Source organism: Octopus sinensis, linkage group LG4 (genome assembly GCF_006345805.1).
Source record: "Octopus sinensis linkage group LG4, ASM634580v1, whole genome shotgun sequence".
Classification (NCBI taxonomy): Eukaryota; Metazoa; Mollusca; class Cephalopoda; order Octopoda; family Octopodidae; genus Octopus; species Octopus sinensis.
The window spans coordinates 63858611-63869751 of NC_043000.1; the positions used below are offsets into that span (position 1 = coordinate 63858611).

Consider the following 11141-nt stretch of genomic DNA (forward strand, 5'->3'; position numbering starts at 1 on the left):
AATGGCTTTTTATAATTTTACATAGGAAATTCATAAACCCAAAATGAAATGAAAACATAACAAAAATGAATTTGTAAACATTTACAATTTTCTTTATTTCTTCCAATCATGTGGAAAGAGACTGGCAAACTGATATTTAAAAAAAATTGCCAGTTTAAATTTACCAATTAAGACTGCATTTATCATTCCTCCACACGCAAACCTGAAAAAGAAGAATGAAATTAGATCAGTTAAGTAAATACACTTCAACATAAAAATTTGGAATTTTCAGAGTTCCATATAATATACAATGGATATTATAAATCATAAAAATTAGAGAGAAAAGTGACACAACTCCAACCCCATTACTGATTCCACACAACAGACATCCTGTCAATCCTTCACTTTCAGTTTAGGTACTTAACATTCCTCTGCCCCTTTAACTGTTATATTTTTATCTCTAAGAGATAATCAATTACTTAGCAGAGCAGGAGAGGTTTATCTCCAAATATTGGCTTCAAATTTTGGTACAGGTCAGCAGTGCTCAACAGGTACTGATTTTATTGACCTTGAAAATATGAAAGGTGGTGAGCTGGCAGAAACGTTAGCACACTTGGCAAAATGCTGTTACATTCTGAGTTCAAATTCCACCGAGGTCGACTTTGCCTTTCATCCTTTCAGAGTTGATAAATTAAGTAGCAGTTACACACTGGGGTCGATGTAATTGACTTAATCCCTTTGTCTGTCCGTGTTTGTCCCCTCTATGTTTAGCCCCTTGTGGGCAATAAAGAAATAAGAAATAAGAAAAGCATAGTCGACTTTGGCAGAATTTGAACTCAGAACCTGAGGACTGATGAAATGCTATTAAGCATTTCGCCTGGTGTGTGCTAACAATTCTGCCAGCTCACCACCATTAGTTTTAACTCCAAATATTAGGGAGTGATACATACATGGTTTGAGTACCAGATGTAGGCTTGTTTCTCTTTTTTATCTTAGACAGGTGATTATACTATCTAATCTAAAAATCATTTTACATAAAAAAAAATTTTTAGCAGTCATTTCATAAGAAATAAACTTCAAATAAATGTAGTGATATTAAATGAGTAGTTGACAGAACACTGAACATAAGGGTCTCTCTTCATTCTAAGTCCAAATCCTGCTAGAGTTAATTTACCAGACATTCTGGAGGACAAGTACCAATAGTTTACTGGTGTTAATCCAGTTAAATGTTTCCTTCCCACAGAACTGCCTTTGTGTTTATGCAAAGAATTAAATGTAGGTTTTTACTGTTTTATATCCAGACAATGACAGGCATATATTGTTAATTTAAAATATTTAATGCAGAGAGATTAAAAAGCTAACTGGAAATAATTATGTAATGAAGAAAAAGTAGATAAATATAATTTAGCAAGTGCAGGAGACAATTTCAAACAGGTATCATTGTAAATTCATCAATGAAGCACAGCCTTCATTATATCTACTGAGGTAATGATGGAATTATTACTAAATAAATGTTAGATATTTAGAGTTGTTTTTCAAGTAGCAGCTTTTCTTCTCTTCTCTTCTATTCCAGATGTTATCTTTTACTGGTTTCAGTCATGGGACTGCGGCCATGTTGGGCACCCCAGTGTTTTGTTTTCTCATCCTATCAGTTGCAAAACTGCTATGTTATGGGGATGAAAGCAAATCAACATGGAGGACAAACACAAACACTCACATATATAGTATGTGTGTGCGTGTGTGTATATACACACACACACACACACACAGGGGCTTCTTTTAGTTTCCATCTACCAAATCCACTCACAAGGTATTGGTGCTCCTAGGGGTATAATAGAAGACACTTACCCATTGTGTCATGCAGTGGGAGTTATAACATTTCTTTTATCAGATAGACTGAAGTAAGGAGTGTGTCAAACAACACATGTCTAGCAGAGCTAATACCCAACAGTATAAATACAATAGAGTTGCAAGACAGCAAAACTGCAAGTCTTTAAAGCATATTGTGCTTGCTGGCTGGCTAACCTATAAAATGTGGATAACAATACACACACACACATTTGTATTTATTAGAAAACTAATAAATATAATAGGTTAATATTAGTTAATATATTAAAATATATTTTTTTATTTATTTGAGAACTAATAAATATATGTAACCTATACATATATTTCTTAGTTTATATTGTAATAAGATGTGTATACAAAAATAAAAATGTGAAATATTTTCATATCTTTCATCTCTATAACATTAAGATATGTAGCTCCTGTTCAAGCAAATCTATGCTTCATTGACGAGGTCACAATAATACAGATTTTTGTCTAATATGTTAAAGCCTGTATCTAATACATTAGAGCCTGTACATTAACAAGCAAAAATTGTTATATAACATTATCAGAGGGGAAAATTACTTTATGTACTACTACAACAGGGTTACAAGGCAATAAGTCGGATTTTCAAAAAATAATGTGAACTCAATGATAAATGCCTTTAGCTTAATATAACCTCAATACCAGATGTGTTTAAAAAGCTCAATGATTTAGACTAAACAAAAGGAAAAAAAAAAAGAAAACAGAAACAGCTTGGAGTGAGAAAATTAGTGATGTGGAACTGTTCACAAAAACAAAAATATGAGATTATAGTAGCAGAGCAAGTAGTGATGTATGAAGGAATCATACATATAATATATTCAGAAAAAACTAACGGGGTACATGTGCAACCAACTAAAAATAATTATTTAGATAAAAGACTTCTACATGAATATCAAGGATATTTTTCCCTCTTCATTTTCATTATTTTCTTTAAAATTATATAAAGGACAATAACCTTGCCAAAACCTAATAAATGGTAAAAGGGGAGAGAGAGAGGGAGGGAGGAAGTAGTGAAGAGAGAACAGCTAACTCAAGTAATGGCATACTCTCACTATGTGAGATGTTTGCTAGCAAGGTCACAGACATTAATAGACTGTGAAGAGAACTGAAAGTCAAAATGTGTAAAAGCAAAAGTACAGCTGAACTCAAGGGGAGACAAGCAGTTATAGACAGAAGGTGAAAGAGAGATACAGCAGAAGAATTTAGGGGAATCAATGACAAAATGTCTCAGACTAAGGCTACTGACAGTATATATAAAAAAGAATTATACACACACATACACACACACACACACGTATGTATGTATGTATATATATATATATACACACACACACATATATGTATACACATATATACACATACATACACACACACGCGCATATATATTTACACAGAAATACACACACACACATACATATATATATATAACCACATACACCTTTTTATCTTTAATTAGCAGAAAGCTACAAACATGACTCAAAGGCCATGTGTTTCATTGCCACACAAAACTCCACTCTAGTTGCTTTTATAACTTTCTGGAAACCAAAAAAATAAGGATACAGTCACGTTTTGAATTGTCTCTCTCCTGTTTGGCCTACCAAACCTAAGTGCACACACACACACACACACACACACATATGCTCATCATGCAGGGAAATAAATACATGACTGCTTTATAATAAAATTGAAGTCATTGCAATTAGCATTTTACTGAAAGAATTAATTGTACAGGTTTTTACATAAAACTTACCAATGACAGAAAAATTACAAAAAAGTTATCTACATGAGAATTGTTGGTCAAATGTCAAAGCCCATCTTCTTCATACAATCTTTGTGTGCTTGTATCAGATCACCACAATGTTCTTCACCCTTTTCTACAATGCTGGAATTAGAAAGAAATATTTATTCATTATTTTTTTAAAAATTGAATATCATCTCTAAATAACTACTGAACTTTTCAAATACTAATATTGATTTCAAATTTTGGCAGAAGGCCAGCAGTTTCGGTGGGGGTAGGGGTAAATTGATTACATTGCCCCACTGTTCAACTGGTACTTATTTCATCAACCCTGAAAGGATGAAAGGCAAAGTCGACCTCAGCAGATAAAGACAGATGAAATGTTGTTAAACATTTTGAATAGTGTGCTAACAATTCTGTCAGCTCACTGCCTTTACTGCTAATAATATTAATAATCCTTTCTACTGTAAGCACAAAGCCACCAATTTTCCGGGAGGAGGTTATTCAATTACATTGACCCCAGTGTGCAAGTGGTACTTAGTTCACTAACCCAAAAAGGATGACCTTGGTGGAATTTGAACTCAGAATGTAAAGAAATAAAATGCTGCTAAGCATTTTGTCTGACATACTAACAATTCTGTAAGCTCACTGCCCTACTACCACTAGTGATGATAATAATTTCTACTTGAATGTGTAGCACATTTACAGTTACACCCTACTCTTATGAGAATCTAAAAGTAGACTATGAAAAGAAATTTGCATCACACACAACTTCTCAACAGAAAGAAACTAAAGATTAAAAAACTCAACATGAAGAATAAATTTCTCCTAACATTCTTAAAAAACACAATCTGATCTAGAATGTTTAAGAGTATGGGATACTTATATAATGAATTTGTTCTTTCTTCCTGGGGAAGAGAGAGAGTACATAATTATACTTGGTAGACAGGATATATTTCACATTTGCCATAGTTAACCACATTAACTGTACCATGTACTTTAAGCATTAGAAAACAGAGGGGAATTGGAAAATGATAAGACAAACATTTCCTACCAAACGGAATAAAATAAAAACTGACACTGAGTGTATCTCACTGCTATGTTAAAATCAATAAAACAATTATAAAAAGAAAAATGTTACATAAATATGAAGGGGAAAAAAGTAACAAAAAATACAGAGGAAAGAAAATTTATACAATAATCAATCATTACCAGTCTTTATTAACATGAGAATGATCTTATCTTTTTAAGACTATGATAATCAGTTATTCTCTTTGTTCCTGTTCATGTGTTAATGATGTTATTCATTCAATAAATGAAGATTATTTAACAAAAAGATATCCAAAATTCAAATAGTGAATGCAGTTAAGAAATAAATAATAATGTAGTTTTTTTTGTTTTTTTTCAAGTAAGTACTGGTAGATTAATTTCTTATTAACCTTCATATCTACACTACCCTTCAAACACCAACTTACAAAAGCCTTATGTCACAGCATCGTACACTGTACTACTAAGAGATTTTTGTCTTTCTCACATTTCCGCTCACTATTTATAAACAGAATATATTGCATTGTGTTTATTTTATATAACAATGCTTCACTTTACTATAAGGTGGGTGCTAGTGTATTTGATGTAATAAACCAAGAGAGCTTGATTAACATTACACTCTTGATGCAAACAATCATTTTGTAAAGGATTAATTCTAGTAAAAAAAGGAAAAAAACTAGGAAGTTAACCACAAAATTTAAGTAACCCTTTCATTGCTGTATTTCGAGATGCTCTGTGTTTCTTTCAATTACTTTAAATATAACAAAGAATTTAGCAAAACAACTTAGCTATTATTAAGCTAGTATTAGGAACATAAATTGTGACTAAGGTTTGTTGGAAGACTTCAGTTCAAAACATATGAAAACAAAACATTTGCACTACAGAGTCAGAGGCAGTTTCAGCCGGGTTGGTAACAAAAGGGTTAAATAGGAAATACAGTGACTGGTGAGTCTGCTCTTTAGCAGTCCAGTCACAACTGCAAACGTATTTAAGTCTCATGCTTTATTAAAGAGATTCCTTTTCTTTTCTACTCTCAGCACAAGACCCAAAATGTTGGGGGAAAGGGCCAATCGATTAGAATGACCCCCAGTACACAACTGGTACTTACTTTATCGCCCCCAAAAGGATGAAAGGCAAAGTCAACCTCAGCAGAATTTGAACTCAGAATATAAAGACAGACAGAATACTGTTAAGCATTTCGCTCAGCATGCTAACATTTCTGCCAGCTTGCCACCTGCTTTATTAAAGAGATTCAAAACAACTGAAACCACTCCATCATCGTTACTATACTGTTAAAGACCAGACTCAATCCCCATTGCATTCCATATTAAATTAATTAGAATCTTGGGGTTATTTCTTCTGCTTTTCTATCAGAATTAGTCATTTAACTTTTTTAATACAGTCTGAGATTATCCCTGGTTCTATGTTTTAACCCTTTAGTATTTAAACTGACCACATCCAGTCAAAATATTCTACTTGTTTTTTGTTCAAACTGGCCAGATCCAGCCTCTCACACCTACCAAACAATGTCATTCTAAAAATAAACAACCACACCATCAAAATCTCGAATCTATGACATAATGCATGATTAATTCAAAACAATGTGAATAAGTATGCAGAACATTTGACAGAGTAATCTGATAGCTAAAGGGTTAAAGTGATTTAAATTAATACCTTCCATCAAAATTTAATGTTAATTTATGTTCCAAATACTAGCTTAGAAGTTACAAATTTATTTTTACTAAATTCTTCATTACTTCCAAAATTAAATGAAATAAAGGCAGTTATTTCAACAGAAATGTAGTAACAAATGATTGTTCTTATCACTAAGAGTGCAATTTAAAACTTTTTTGGCTTACTACAACTATACTAGGATCCACTTTACTAACAAAAATTCATGCAGCAGATGTCCCCAGACATTTTTCTTCAGTCATTAATGTTCCATTCCACTTTACAATGATGTTAAGCACATTCTTATACTTATTGTACATATGCCATAGCTAGATCACCAAAGACACTCAACAGGCTTCACACAGTCTTTACTGTTGCAAGACTTGGAATCATGGGCAACATGATTCCATGTTAAATGGGTTGGCATCTAGTTCTTCACAATATTGACAGGTCAGCCAGATGAGCAAATCTATGACCTAAGGCATTCCAATTTGGCCATTCTATCTATACTTTCTTGACATTATCTTATACATTCTTTCTTTCAAAGACAATAGAGTAAGGGTGTGATGTGGAGCATTTGATTGCAATTTCTAATTGATCAAGTGGCTACGAATAAACTCCTTGAATGACACTTGTTCAAAAGGATGGTAATTGCCAAATAAAAAAGAATTACTTTTGCTCATCTCTATGTTATTAGATTTGAGCTTCCAATATAAGCCACCCAATAGCAGAATCATAGAATCTTACTTCCAAACAATTTTCTTAAATTTTCTTTCTCAATGCAAACATGGGTTGGCTAGTTCTACCAATTCAGATATGAGCTTAAAATATAAGAGCAAATATCTGTGATTTACACTTTGAGGTCCTCTTTAATATCAAGCTGAATCAATCCAAATTGATAAACCCTAGCAAATTACACCACACTAGCAGGCTGAACCTCCAAAGGAGATGATTAAAGACTACAACAAGCAGCAAGACAGTATTCTAGAAAAGATCTGCCCAACCTCTCTCTCTCATACATAAATATATCATCATCATTTAGCATCCATTTTCCATGCTGGCATGGGTTGGACAGCTTGACAGGTTCTGGTAAGGCCAGGGGCTGCACCAGGTTCCATAGTATGTTATGGCTTGATTTAGGCACATAAAAGTTCCAAGATGGCATTAAAATAGGAAATGAATTGTAATCATCATCTAAGAGCAGGTACAGGCCATTGGATGGTGTTTTGCAAGCTATGTCTACCCAATTTCACTGATAAGGCTTAGATCAACTGAAGGCTATGCTTAAGATGCAAATATTAATAGGATTGAAAACTGGAGCCACATGACTGCAGAGAACTTCTTAATGAAATGCATAAGCATGCACTCATAAAACATCAACCGGCCCATTGATGGAACTTGCTTGCCTATCAACCACATTACAAATTGCATACTGAGGAATCAACAGCTACAAATAATGAGTAGCGATTTTGTCATGAAATACAGTTACTGAATTGTTAAATAGGTGTCCTTAAATATAAATCAAAATCAAGTTCCATCATAGACATAATTTTGTATACTTAAGAAAAGCAAATTTAAATTGGCTTTCAGTTACCCCAAAAAGAACAGCCCAATAGCCTATTATAATGAAAGAAAAAACATCAGAAAATATTTTGGCAAGTTTCATCTGTGAACATGTCTAAGCTTGATACATTAAGCCAATACACAGCTGAAACTGCTAGAGATAGCAATCAAATTTTCACGTCATACTCTGTCTTAAGAAAAGGAAAGCACACATTGGGCAATACAGTTTGGGAGACAGTATACCTAGTAAAGAAAATAAGTGACAACTGGAATACCTTTGATCAGAGATCAGCCTGGAACTAAATACAGCAACAAGAGTTATAAAATTCATGTTCAATAAAAGATTGTTTTATTATAAAGAATAGCAAGATCACAACTGGAAATTTCTAATATGAAGAAACGTTTCATTGAAGATTGATGATAATTGTAAGCCAATTATTAGGCAATTAAACCCACAGAGTGCAATAGTATAGTAAACTAGATTGACGGCAGTCAGGCAGAAAGTGTGACAAAAAGACAGTCAGAAGCAGAAAAAGGATTAAACTTGTTTGAAGTTTATAAGACAGCAACAATGCCCTACTTCAGAATGTTAGAATGAAGTGGAAGGTAAAGAAGGACTGCTACCATAACAACCTCACGTTTGTGAAATTTGTTTAGCTTAAAGAACTTTTTTTAAAGATATATTTTACATGTTCCTCACTATTTTCTCATCTCTACTCTAAATAAAAAAAAAAGAGAGAGAGAGAAGAGAAAATGGAGGTGAGTAGAGAGACAGACATACAGGGGAAGGTAGACAGAGAGACAGAAGGGTACACAACAAGACAGAGGAGGAAAGATAGACACAGAGGCAGGCAGAGAGAGAGAAGTACACAAAAGACAAATAGCCAGACAAAGAGAGGTGGATAGCTAGACAGAGATACAGAGAGAGGTACACAGAAGGTAAATAGCCAGACAGACAGAGGTGGATAGAGAGAGAGAGAAAGAGAGAGAAAATGGAGGTGAGTAGAGAGACAGACATACAGACAGAATGAGAGAGAGAGAGAGGTACACAGAAGGTAAACAGCAAGACAAAGGAGGATAAATAGACACAGAGAGACAGGCAGAGGCAGAGAGAGAGAAGTACACAAAAGATAAATAGCCAGACAAACAGAGGTGGATAGCTAGACAGAGAGACAGAGAGAGAGATGGTTGCAGTATTGTCTTTTTGTTCTCGTAGCAGGACATAGGATACAAAATCTAAATTTCTATAAAGGTAAATTGCAAAAATGTAGCCAACTGAGGCATTTGCCAACCTACATAAGTCCTCTGATAAAGACTCACACTCAACAGACACAAAGATAATGGGAATGCCAGGTGTAGCTGAACAGGTGTTTGTGAGTATATACACAAGAGAGAGACAGAGAAAGAGCACTTCAGGTTATATGTGAAGATGCAAAATTTAAGATCAGCTTTATGAATGCACTCAAATGATAAATATAGTTTACAAGCTGCAGCCTAAAACTCTGTGCATAGTTTTTTGCTCTTCATTCTAGTGCATAGCACACATGACTAGATATACAGAGAAACTTCTGTATGACATCAGATTGACATTGCAGAATCATTTCAAAGAATGTATTGTGTTAAAAAGCTTAACAAATATATAGCAAAGACTAAAGAAGTACTAGTTAGTAACTTGATCTGTCAAGTTCTAACAATATAAAAATATTACATGAAAAGAATATGCTGTGATCTGATAAAATAATCAAGGCTCAGAATCACCAGAAAAGTTTAGCAGCATGTAAGTAATGAGTGAAATGAAGGTCAACTGTTAAAAGATAAGTTTCATTACCTAGGTGACCTTATTACTACTTGGTGTAGAGCTGGTGGTAGTATGGAATTCAAGAAACAATTGTATCAAAGCCAGAATATAAGAAGGAAGCATATTCATGAAATGTGATGCAGTAAGGCAATGAATGGATCAGTCCATTGGATTTAAAGGAAACACAGAGTGCAATAGAGAAATATATTCTTGAGAGATGACTACACTGTTAAAAGTATGTAATACTAACAGCTAATGCATGTTAAGTGGAAAAGTGTCCTGAAATAATGAAAGAAGACCAAAGCAGACTTGCGATTAAGTAGATCAAGATGCATTCAAAGATGATGCTGTATTGCTGACTCTGACAACCCATGCCAACATGGTAAAAAAAAGAACATTAAAACAATATGGAGAGAGTGAAAAGCAAATACAGTATTATCCATTTGAAATTAATATAAAATGAGTATTTTTAATAAAACTCACAAAATTTTTTATGTTTTAAAATGTTATGAAAATTAAAAAATATTTGTACTCTGAGAACTGAAGTAAAAATGGTTTATTTTCAACTTATTAAAGACAATAAAAAAATGTAATAAAATTAACATTGTAAATAATGAGAAAAAATATTTTGATAAAACACTGGAAATGTCAAGACAAGATAAATATTAAATAGGAAGAACTTTAAGAGATTTATGTATAGATTATTTTATACAGATTCTCAGTTGTTTCATACCACAGTGTACAGCATATTCAAAGACACAAAAGATGAAGCACTAATAAAGAGCGAGCTATAAATTATTATTCCAAATTAGTGGCAATAAGATATAAAGCAGAATAATGCTTGGAAGGCTGATAATAAAATAGTTAAAGCTGATCTGAAACTGGTGCAGGCAAAACAAATAACCATTTAACAGATAATGAAGCTTAAGTGATCATATATAATGTGGATATTGCAATTAAAGTTATTGAGCAACAACAGTTGTTTATAGAGATTTTTCTCTTCTAAAGTGCAAATGCTAGCCTGTGGATAGTTTGAAAATATAACTGACCAGCTTACTAGAGGAAAACAGGAATTATCAATATATTGATCCTCTTAAACTCTGCAGATAAGAGATAAGCCAGTGGTATATGGAAAGTGAAATTTTCTCTGATCTGTGAAAAGCATCGAGATGTATTACAAAAACACAAGAAATTCATAACAATATCAAATGTCTTATCTGACAAATCTTATTTGTAAGGTTTGTGTTGATTTAGTAATTTCAAACTAAATACTACATAGCATAATTCAAGAATAGAGTTGATGGATAAACAGTTTACACTCACCCTCACCATACAATGATAAATAAATTACTTAAAATATTGTAACAGTAAACTAAATTATTCCCTTAATCTTTTCTTTTTAAATAAATATATGTTAATGGATTGAAAAATTAATTTTAATAAAAAGACAGAAAAAAATTGAATCAAAATTTA

General features: G+C 32.9%; 1 long non-coding RNA gene across 1 annotated transcript; it reads right to left on the reverse strand.

Annotated features, from left to right (window-relative positions):
• Window positions 1–66: 66 nt before the first annotated feature.
• On the reverse strand, window positions 67–10831 carry LOC115210896. Its single transcript, XR_003881454.2, has 3 exons — window positions 10718–10831; window positions 3602–3733; window positions 67–202 (listed from the first exon to the last, which is right to left on the reverse strand). It is a non-coding gene; the product is annotated as an uncharacterized LOC115210896 (long non-coding RNA).
• Window positions 10832–11141: the final 310 nt, after the last annotated feature.